This window comes from Mastigoproctus giganteus, chromosome 10, assembly GCF_048544385.1.
Source record: "Mastigoproctus giganteus isolate SK-2022 chromosome 10, ASM4854438v1, whole genome shotgun sequence".
In the NCBI taxonomy this organism is placed as follows: domain Eukaryota; kingdom Metazoa; phylum Arthropoda; class Arachnida; order Uropygi; family Thelyphonidae; genus Mastigoproctus; species Mastigoproctus giganteus.
In genome coordinates this window covers 111,906,597-111,919,078 of record NC_143584.1, presented here as the reverse complement: position 1 = coordinate 111,919,078, position 12,482 = coordinate 111,906,597, and positions in this window count along the sequence as shown.

The window sequence follows — 12,482 nt, the reverse complement described above, 5'->3', positions numbered from 1 at the left end:
CACTTCGTGTAATGTCTTCTTTATAGGATGTTTCTTGTTTACAGCGAGATGATCTTCTACTCCTGGACACCCAATTGCAGGCTTGCATTTGTGGATGGACTCTAATGTGGAGATAATGTTAATGTTTCTACGTGTTAAGTTAATGTCATTCTAAGTGTATGTATTTGCTTTTAACATGTAAATAATTGTATAATGTTGCTTTTGTTCATCAAGTGTACATTGTTCTTAGTTGGAATTTTTTTTTTTTTTTTTTTTTTTTTCGCTGGCCTCCAAGTTTGGGCAGCCTTGGGGGCGGGATTGCTGGCACCTACCAGTATAGCACTACTTCCGGTAGGTGCAGGATTTGTGCATTACAGCACACATAGAGAATGGTAGATCCAGGTGTTAGTTAATCCCTGGTGGCGAAATGGCCTGACATAATGCTCTTTTTTTCAGGCCTGTTTTGCAGACGTTCTGAGCTTTCTTACGTGTAAAAGGTGGAGATGGGCTTGTGTCTAGGAGCCACCCTTCATATCAGGACACACACAATCAATGTACAGAAAGACTACAGTATATATAAGAGCATGTATATAAAATCTGTATATAAATATTGTATATAAATTGATTAATATTGTATATAAATTGATTAAGATCTTGAGAATGTATATACAGTTGTGTGTTAATAAATAAAAAATAAAAATAATAATACGTGCAGGATTTGTGCATTACAGCACACATAGAGAATGGTTGATCCAGGTGTTAGTTAATCCCTGGTGGCGAAATGGCCTAACATAATGCTCTTTTTTTTTCAGGCCTGTTTTGCAGACGTTCTGAGCTTTCTCAGGAGTAAAAGGTGGAGATGGGCTTGTGTCTAGGAGCCACCCTTCATATCAGGACACACAATCAATGTACAGAAATACTACAGTATATATAAGAGCATGTATATAAATATTGTATATAAATTGATTAATATTGTATATAAATTGATTAATATATCTTGAGAATGTATATACAGTTGTGTTAATAAATAAAAAAAAAAAAAAAAAAAAAACACGTTCGAGCAGCTATTTTCACATTGGGACCAGGCGCCTGCCAACAACTACTAAGGAAAGAGTGACAGAATTAGTAAGGTTTTCCCTAAGAACAGTCGACAACAACTTCCATGTGTTCAAATAAAATTAAAATTTTATTTGAACACATGGAACATGCACCAGGTGGGTATAAAATAAGTTTCTCTATTCAGGAGACCCTAGTGTTAAAACGGTTATGTATGTATGTATGTATGTATGTATTTAACTGTCGAAGGGTGGCACCCGGACATACATCCATCTCCACCAATTGAACACAAATTTAATGCATGAACTCTGAACACGAATTTAATGCATGGAAAGAATTGGTTTGTACTACTGGAAATAGTGAGCCATGGGGATTGTTGTTTAAGTTAACTAGAAACAAGTTCAATGTTAATAATTTAATTAATACTGTGTATTCAAATGATACTGAGTCTACTGATTGGTATTCTACAATTGCTACTATTACTAGCACTTTATTTTTGAATGACAATTGTGGGGAAGACAGTGTACAGCAGCAACAAATTAGACAGGGGAATGAACAATAGGTGGAGATGGATGTATGTCCGGGTGCCACCCTTCGACAGTTAAATACATACGTACATACAATACGTTCGAGCAGCTATTTTCACATTGGGACCAGGCGCCTGCCAACAACTACTAAGGAAAGAGTGACAGAATTAGTAAGGTTTTCCCTAAGAACAGTCGACTGGGATGCCTTCGACTTCTCCATCAATAGAGACTTTCCAACACATGACCCTCTCCAATATGAAGAAGCAACACCAGAAGAATACAGTGAAGTAATACAAACAGCAATTACCAGAGCTTCGTATAGAGCAACAAGGAAGAAAATCCCATGCAACAGACCTTGTGCATGGTGGAACACGGAACTTATGACACTAAGGAGGGAAGTCCACCGCGCACAAAAGCAGTATCAGAACCGACGAAACTGGCCAGCAGCAGACGTCGAAAGGCTATACAGGGAATAGTTGAATAAAAAGAATACATACACCAAGGCAATAGCAACTAGAAAGCGAGAAACCTGGGCTACATTCGTCCTAGAATCTGGAAATTCAAACCCCTGGGGGTTACTGTATAAAATCACACGGGGAAAAACCTTCACAACAGATATCTCTGGCACTGTCCAGGCTGATCAAAATGAAACCACCAACTGGACTGACTCTGTCAGTGCCATCATAAATAAGCTCTTCCCGGACGACAACCCTCAGAATGACTTGCCGGAACACAAAAGTATCCGGAAGAAGAATGCCGAATATATAACACAGACCCAAGCTGAACCCTTCGCCGGTCTGGAATTGAATCAAGTCCTCAAAAAAGTAAATACAAAAAAGTGCCTGGGACTGGATTTAATTGAATATGCCTTCATCATTAGATTTCACAAATTAAAGCCAGAACATCTTCTTTTATTGTACAATAAATGCCTCCAAAAATCAAAGTTCCCCCAGCCCTGGAAGGTTGCACTTCTCCGCCTAATACCAAAACCAAATAAACCAATAACAAATCCTCGTTTATACAGATCAACTGTCCTGTTGGCAAACCTGGGCAGGACCTTGGAAAGACTAATGGCCATCCGAATCACGAACCAAAGGTATGATTTCACCAGCCCAATATGGATTCACCCAGGGCAGATCATGTGAAGATGCCCTCTCTGATTTGATCCTGCATCCGGAAACTTCGCAATCCAAATATGAACTCGCTCTGTTTATTGACTTAGAGGGGGCCTTCGATAATGTATGGTGGGAAAGTGCACTGGAACGTCTTCGCACAGCAGAATGTCCAAACAATCTTTACTGGCTGTTCAGAAGCTACTTCTCACAACGTACAATAGTAGTTAAGTCAAAATATCGCCAAGTCCTTAAACCCATCCACCGTGGGTGTCCCCCAGTGCTCTGTCCTGGGGCCCTTGGTGTGGAACATGGTGCTTCAGAGCTGGCTCAGTAATAGTTTTGAAAAAACAAAAATCATAGCATTCGCCGACGACCTCACCATCGTGGTCGCTGGTCATTCCAGAGCAGCCCTCGAATCCACAGCACAGCGAGTACTCAACCATCTCTCTACCTGGACAACAATCAACAAATTGCAAATCAACCCTGCCAAAACTAAGATGATGGTGTTTAAAAACCGACTCGACTTACGAAGGCCTCCTCAGGTCAAAATAAAAGGAACCCAGCTAACCTTCGTAGAACAGACAAAAGTCCTGGGAGTAGTAATAGACAACCGCCTGTCTTTCTTCCCCCATCTACAGCATCTGAGTTCCAAGACCAAAAGGTTCTCCGCCGCAATTACACGGATTTCAAGAAGTGAGTGGGGACTATCAAAACGAACCCTTCTTCTTTATTATAAAGCTGTCTTTCTCCCAATAGTAACCTATGCTGCCGGGGTCTGGTTTCACAGAGTTTCCATCATTAAGATGATAAGAAAAGCTAAACTCTATACAAAGAGCTATGTTACTGGCGACCCATCGAATCTGCCGTACAGTCTCTACAGCAGTTCTCCAAGTTATAGCAGGCACCCTCCCTCTCGACCTTTACACAATCTACAAGGGACTCTGCTATCGAATTAAAAAAGGTATTCCGGCAACGATCCTGGATATAGAACTCTCACTAACTACGGATATAAAGCAGGAGAAATCTCGATGTCTCAATAAACTCTTCAATGTATGGCAGACCAGATGGGATTCTTCTACTGTAGGGGTTGTAACTCGGAGTTTTCTTCCGGAGGTAACCTTTGCAACCACTAAAAATAACGCCCGATGGTTCTCCCTCAGCCTCGAATCTTCCTTTCTCATTACCGGACACGGTTCTCTAAATGAGAAACTGCATACACTGGGACTCATCGACACTCCCTACTGCTTTTGCGGACAAAGTGAAAGTTGGAAACACTTGCTTCTGGAGTGTGTACATTACAACGACATCAGAAACCGTCTCCAGAATAAGATCCAGGACTTCTCACCAGCAGATCTGCATCAACTGATATGTACCCAAAACAACCTCGAAGCCTTCCAGACCTTTGCAGCTGATGTATTTGCCTGGAGGAGGACACTGATCGCCAATCACCGACGTGGAAATGCCGATCATTAACAATTCCACTGCCAACTGAAAGTCACCCCTTCTACTGACTATTTTTTTATTATTTTTTATTTTTTCTAACCTCTGTTCTGCATTGTTTCCGGGTTCTGCTCTGGAACTAGGAGCAGCTTTGGCTCACCTTTTCTTCTTTCTCACTCTGTGCAGGATAGATAACCACTCTCCCATTTTTTTTTTTTTTTTTCATTCTCTCTCTGCTGGCACCAGATTTACATCTTTCTCTTCACTGTAGCCAGGGTGTGGGATTAAAATTACTTATTTATTCTTTAATTATTTTTATTATTATTATTTTATTATTATTATTTTTTATTTATTTATTTATTATTATTATTTTTTTTTCCCCTCTAACCTGCGTTCTGCACTGGTTTCGGGTCCTGGAACTAGGAGCAGCCTTGGCTCACCTTTTCTTCTTTTCTCCCTCTGTGCAGGATAGATAACCACTCTCACTTTTTTTTTTTTTTTTTTTTACTCTCTCTCTGCTGGCACCCCGACTTACATCTTCCTCTTCACTGTGGGATTAAAATTATTTAATTATTCTGTAATTATTATTATTATTTTTTTTTCATTTACTTAGCTTCATTTTTTTTTTTTTTTTATTACTCGCGCTCTGTTCTGACATTGGAGATGTGGTCTATCATTGGTGCCATACAGCTCTCCCTTTTTTTTTTTTTTTTTTTTCATCACAGGGAATTTATTTTATTTTATTTATTTATTTTATTTTTATCATTATTATTTATTTATTTATTTATTTAATATATTTTCTTTTTCACCACGGGGAATTATTATAATTATTTATTTGTTTATCATTATTATTTTATTTTATTTTATTTATTTATTATTTTTTTTTATTTTGCACCACGGGAAATATATTTTGTTTTTATTTAATTTTTATTTATTATTTTTTATTTTATTTATTTATTTTTTTCCCCTCTCTGGAGTGGGCCCCCAGAGAAATCTGGCCCACCTTTTGGCAACATCAGGTGGTTCAGAGTCTCGCATCGAGACAGTACGTGCTCCATTGGGACTGGCCCACCTTCCCGTGGTGTGGACGAGTACCCAGAATCATCTGTATGGTGACTGATGCTTCTGGGTAGCCAAGAGGCCAGAACAGAACAACAGAACACACACACAATACACACACAAACCGACGTCACACACATCTGGCCTATTTGTAGTGATACTATCCTTCACAGAGATACGAGGCGGAGTTGAACTCACGTTCTAGGAGCCGCCCTTTACAAAAACACATGTCCACAATACGTTCGAGCAGGTAGGTGCAGGATTTGTGCCCTACAGCACACATAGAGAATGGTTGATCCAGGTGTTGGTTAATCCCTGGTGGCGAAATGGCCTGACATAACACTCTTTTTTCAGGCCTGTTTTGCAGACGTTCTGAGCTTTCAAAGGAGTAAAAGGTGGAGATGGGCTTATGTCTAGGAGCCGGTATCGTCCAGTGTGGCTCATGTGTAGTGAATGTGCTCCTGCTTTTTGAGATATTTAATGCGTTCATTGACAACCCTCTTATGTGTAAATATGTTTTCCTAGAAGTTAAAGTTGTGGTGAGTTCATAGGTGATTTTTTGGTTGTTGGGACCGTGGGGTTGTGGAATTATTTGCATGAGATTATATTACAAACTGAGTAATTGATTTCATAGTCGTACATTGCATTGCATAGTGCTTCTACATATATCACTGAAATCTCCCATAGAGATACCATTATCCCATAGACTTTGTATGGATGATAATGGCGACTTGAAATATTCCATTTTTTGAAATTAGTCATGGAGACGGAAAACATTTACTAGCGCCATCGCAGTATTTTGACTTAATATCGTTTGTTCATTAGTTTACTTAAGCCTTCTGTTAGATAACATTGTGGGCTTGTTTGGGCTATCATTTTTCAATCTTAAAGTTGATATTTCTCCTCATCTATTGGTCCTTGGGACCCCGTTATTGGTAGGTGAGGATCTTATAAAAATACTTAATTTCAAGAATTTTTCTGGCGCCCTCAGGCTATTAGGGACTGAGATCTAGACACTGCTTTTCGAAGATTTCAGAACTTCCCTTCCACTTTCCATCCAGCTGGATAAGTGAAATACATATTAAACATAGACATATTGATATAACTCTGTCTTTAGGGTACTAGTGAGTATCCTATTAGGATTGAGAAGACAAGTTTAGAACAAGAGGATAGACAATAGCGTGTGGTTTTTTTTTTTTTTTTTTTGCCTACACTTATCTGACATGGATACTGACTTGGACCATGACCAAGTTAGGATACTGACACAAGATAATGACATTGAGAATTCTTCTGGATCAGAGTCTACGGATTCATCTAAGAAAAAAAAGGGGTACAGGGGGAAGAAAACTCCCAAAACTCCTAGAATTACTCAAGCTCGAGGAGATAAAAACATTGTGGTGGAGGAGAGTCCCTCTGTTTCGTTGGCTTCTGAGCCGCCGATGGTCATTGTCGATAGTAACTTGATTCCAACAGAATCTTCTGAAGATCTTTCTCTAACAGAGGGATTGGACCTGGGTGGGTCTTTGAATGCTTCAATTGTATATGCGACGGTTGCCAAAATCAGGAAAGCTCTGGGAGAGTTTCTATCAAAGGATTCTAGCAAGATAACTAAGTCTGCCTCTAACCGCATTCATAGTCTATGGGCGGATCTAGAGGCAGTTACCACCGCAATCTTAATTGACAATGAACGACTTAAGACCAAAGCATCTGAATTGGAAATCAGAGCAGGTCTTTTGGACAAGATGACACAGATCCAACGTGATCTACATCCTCATAAGACTTTTACGGAAGTTGTTCGTGGTGGTACAAAGCGAAATAGACAGACTCCTGAAATAACAGAGATTCCACTGCTAACGTCTTCAGTGGAGGTGGCAGCTTCTTCGGGCAGACCAATTGCTGGTGAAGATAGGATGGATTCCGGAAGTGGGATCTCTGATTCCGAAAACATACTAATACTTAGGCCCTCAGCAGAATCTTCCCTGGCGTCTAGCCAGGATATCAGGAAGGCAGTTACTGAAGTGATTAAAAAAGATCACAAGGACATGAAAATCAAGGGTGTACGTCTTTTGAGAAATAAAGGTGTGTTGTTAGAGACAACAAATCCTGATGATGCCAAGAAGATCTCAAGTGCTTCTGCATTAAAAAAAGCAGGATTATCAATAGAAAAACCCAGATTGTCCGATCCTACAATTTTGATCTACGGTGTCCCGAAGGAATATTCAAAGGAGGATATTTTGGAGGATTTAATTAATAAAAATTTAAAAGACTTTGGTTTTAGCCAGGAGGAAGTTAAGAATGAAATTACATTCAGATTTAACTCTGGCACCGGAACCAGAGTGACCAATTGGGTTATTGGTTTTAGCCCACGCCTTATGGGACACGTGATTCAGAGTGACAAAATTTATCTAGGTTTTACGTCACATAAATTTCGTAAGTTTACACTTGTAAGCAAATGCTTCAGATGTCTGGGATATGGTCACAGTGCGCAGTTCTGTTCCCATAAAGCTGTATCTTGTGGCCACTGCGGGGGTGGAGGCCATGTTTTTTCTGACTGTATTCACAAGGAGGAACCACCTCAGTGTGTAAATTGTAAACGTAGAGGTAGGGATTGTAATCACTCGGTCAGGGATAATAAATGCCCTGAGTATCTTAAAGCTGTTGAATTGACAGACCGAAGAACCAGACATGAATAATACAACGGTAATTGATTCAACAAGTGTTAACCTGCAATACGGCGAAATAAAAATTCTTCAAATTAATGGGCAAAGATCTCGTGCAGCGGCGGACGAGATTAGGAAAGCTGCTGATGATCTGGGGTTTGATATTGTATGCTTGCAAGAACCGTATTACTCTTCTCAGGTAGGAGGGGGTTCAGCGTATAAAGTTATAGGATATCCAATTTCGGCAAGGATTATTGCCTCAAGTGACGATCGACCCAAGGCCGCCATAATTATCTTTAACAGTGAACTAGTAATAACAACTATCTCAAGTGAATGTTCTGCTACTACAGTTTGTATCCTGGTTTCCTCCAGGGATCAGTCGTTTTATCTGGTTTCCCAGTATTTTCCTCCCTCAGAAGATATTCAGCCAGCCTTACACAGACTTGACAGGGTATGTAGCAGATTTTCAGATAAAAACTTACTAATTACAGCAGATTTCAACGCTAAATCTACACTTTGGAACAGCGGCTTTTCTGATGCTCGAGGCGAGCAGTTGGTTGATCTGATCTTGGATCATAATCTCTGTGTAAAGAACTTGCCAAATAAACCATATACTTTCTCGACGACAAATGGTGAATCTAATATAGATGCTACTTTAACCTACATTAATCTGGTGGATAGAGTGCAAAATTGGGACGTCAATCCGTATCTAATTAATAGTGACCATCGAGCAATCACCTTCTCGATTTTATCGGAGGATAGGCAAGTGAATATAACAATAAGGGATTTAAGGCGTTTTCGGATGGACAGGGTGAACTGGACCAAGTTTCGTGAATATCTGAATACAGTTTTTAATGGAGATGACAAAGTAATCATTAACACCTTAACAGCAAAAGAATATGTTTTTCGGGTTCAATATCATTTATATCAAGCGATGGCCTACTCGACGAAAAGAAAACAGACAGGAAGAACTTCTGTCCCATGGTGGTCTTCGGCACTAGCTGAATTGAGACAACAAACTCAACAAGCACGAAAAACATACCAAAGGAATAGGCATCTATCGGACGCAGACACTCAGGCTTTGAAAAATGATTACAGAGACTTGAGGAAGAGGTACCATAAAGCAATTGCTGATAGCAGGCAAAATTGTTGGCAACGTCTGGTGAAGGAAACAGGAAATGCTGACCCTTGGGGTATAATCTATAAGCTTTCAAGAAATAAACTTTTGTGTGGTGAAATTTACAACACGATAATTAGAGAGAATCAAGAAACTTCGGACTGGGAATCTGTCGAAGGGATAGTGAGTAGCCTATTTCCGGAAGATTTGCCGTTTATGGACAGCCCTGATCAAGCGGAAATTAGACGCATTAATCGTGAATATAAGGGGACAACCGAAACTGCCATTTTTAATATGCTTGAGCTAGGTGCTGCAGTAGCTAAATTGAACCAAAAAAAATGTCCTGGCATTGACCTCATTGAGAATCAAGTAATTGAAAAATTTTATGAATTCCTCCCTCAGATTTTATTAAACTTATTTAATATATGCTTGCTAGAAGGGCTTTTCCCTCTCGAATGGAAGCTTGCGCTCTTAAAAATCTTACATAAACCGGGAAAGCCGAAAACAAACCCCAGAGCATACAGGCCAATCTCTTTATTGGCAAATCTTGGCAAATTATTTGAAAGGATGATTGCCCCAAGGATTTTTAAATTATTTACAGAACATAAACTCTCCTCTGATTGCCAGTTTGGATTCAAAAAAGGACGTTCCACTGAGGACGCAATCTCAACCCTGCTGACTTACATTCAGGAGGCAAACAGCAAATATGTTCTTGCTGTTTTTATTGACTTTGAGGGCGCTTTCGATTCCCTTTGGTGGGAGAGTGCTCTCAGGTCACTGCAACTGGCAAAGTGTGATGACTACCTGTTCAGAGTCCTCAGATCTTACTTTAAGGATCGAAAAATTAGAGTATGTGCAAAGCATTTATCATACACGACTACCGTTTCAAGAGGATTCCCTCAGGGTTCAGTCTTGGGACCTCTCTTTTGGAATGCAGTGCTAGACCAGTGGCTCACGAAGGATAGCGATGAGTTCATCAAAGTTGCATATGCAGATGACTTGGTGGTGGCGGTGCAGGGAGGATCAAGACAAATTCTCGAACAAAAAATTCAGTCAGTTTTGAATAATTTAGTGGCATGGGCGGGTTTGAATAAACTAAAGATTTCTGTCACCAAGACCAATTTCATGGTGTTTAAACACCACTTCGATTATGGAAGGCCGCCAAAGGTAACCCTATATGGTACTCAAATTCCATATGTACAGAACACCAAGTATTTGGGTTTAACTTTAGATGATCGTCTCAGGTTTCATGTACATGTCACTAAAATCAATGAAAAAATCAAAAAGTTCGTAGCTGCAGTTGTTAGAATTTCCCGCAAGGAATGGGGTTTATCCAAAAAAACTCTGGTATTGTACTACAAGACGATATTTCTTCCCATTGTTGATTATGGTGCTGGTATTTGGTTTGCGGCTGCTACCAAGGTTACAACTAAAGCCAAGCTTCTGTCCCTGCAACGTACAATGTTGCTTACAGTTATACGCGCTCCAAGGACAGTGTCGACAAATGCCTTACAGGTTATTGCAGGTACCATCCCCTTGGATTTACACATTATTTTCCGAGGTATTGTATATAACTTAAAGAAGGGAAGGGCGTTACAAATATTGAATATCACGTCTAATCCAAATAACAACATAAAGGAGGAAAAACGTAGAATTTGGGGCGAGCTTGTGAATTGCTGGCAGCAACGATGGGATTTGAGTGAGTATGGAACCATTACAACAGGCTTCATTCCAGCCGTAAGCTTTGCAATGGACAGGAGGGTGTCGTCTTGGTTTGCTCCCACCATGACCACGAGTTACTTAATCACTGGACATGGCTTAAGGGCCAAACTATTTGAAAGAGGATTAGAACCTGACCCCTACTGTTCGTGCGGTGAGGTGGAATCTTGGAGACATGTCATCCTTGAATGCGGACTGTATACTTCAGACAGGCAGGAATTACTAAATAGGTTGCCAAACCTGACGGAGAATAATTTACCTCTCTTGGTTCAGAGGTGGGACATCTTTGCTTTGCTTCAGGAATTCTCGGCCAAAGTTTTTAAAAGAAGACAGGAGTTAAGAAATCTATTGCAGGATACCAATTAAGGAAGTGCTGCACATTTGACGACGGAACACTTCGTGTAATGTCTTCTTTATAGGATGTTTCTTGTTTACAGCGAGATGATCTTCTACTCCTGGACACCCAATTGCAGGCTTGCATTTGTGGATGGACTCTAATGTGGAGATAATGTTAATGTTTCTACGTGTTAAGTTAATGTCATTCTAAGTGTATGTATTTGCTTTTAACCTGTAAATAATTGTATAATGTTGCTTTTGCTCATCAAGTGTACATTGTTCTTAGTTGGAATTTTTTTTTTTTTTTTTTTTTCGCTGGCCTCCAAGTTTGGGCAGCCTTGGGGGCGGGATTGCTGGCACCTACCAGTATAGCACTACTTCCGGTAGGTGCAGGATTTGTGCATTACAGCACACATAGAGAATGGTGGATCCAGGTGTTAGTTAATCCCTGGTGGCGAAATGGCCTGACATAATGCTCTTTTTTTCAGGCCTGTTTTGCAGACGTTCTGAGCTTTCTTACGTGTAAAAGGTGGAGATGGGCTTGTGTCTAGGAGCCACCCTTCATATCAGGACACACACAATCAATGTACAGAAAGACTACAGTATATATAAGAGCATGTATATAAAATATGTATATAAATATTGTATATAAATTGATTAATATTGTATATAAATTGATTAAGATCTTGAGAATGTATATACAGTTGTGTGTTAATAAATAAAAATAAAAATAAAATATGTCTAGGAGCCACCCTTCATATCAGGACACACACAATCAATGTACAGAAAAACTACAGTATATATAAGAGTATGTATATAAAATCTGTATATAAATTGATTAATATATCTTGAGAATGTATATAGAGTTGTGTGTTAATAAATAAAAAAAAATTACGTTCGAGCAGGACTTGCTGTAGAAAGATCAAGTATGCCGTACCGTCCAGACGAGAGGGCAGAAGGTACGGTCCAATGAGGTGGTCTCCAACAATGCCGGCCCAAACATTGACAGAGAAACGGCGTTGAGTTGCACGTGTTTGCGTACCATGGGGGGGGGTTCTCCAAAGCCCACAAATGTGCGTTGTGTTGATTGAAGGTTCCCTCTCTTGTGAAACTTGCCTCATCCGTAAACAATACGGACGCAGCAAATGCGCTGTCTGCCGCACTCTGTTGAAGAAACCAAGTAGCAAAAGTCTTCCGGAGTGGATAATCCGCAGGCTGCAATGATTGGACGAGTTGCAGATGATATGAACTCATTTGGTTTGTTGACAGTATCCTCCATACAGTGGATTGGGAAATACCCATTCGTTGGCCTATCGCTCGAGTACTCGTACTCGGATTGCCTTCTGTAAGACGTAGGACATTCTCATCATTGTCTGGCGTCCTCGTCGTTCGCTCTCGATTCGTGGTACCTCTCGTGAAACAACCAGTCTCACGTAACCTTCTCATCATACGATTAAAATCGTATGATGAGGAG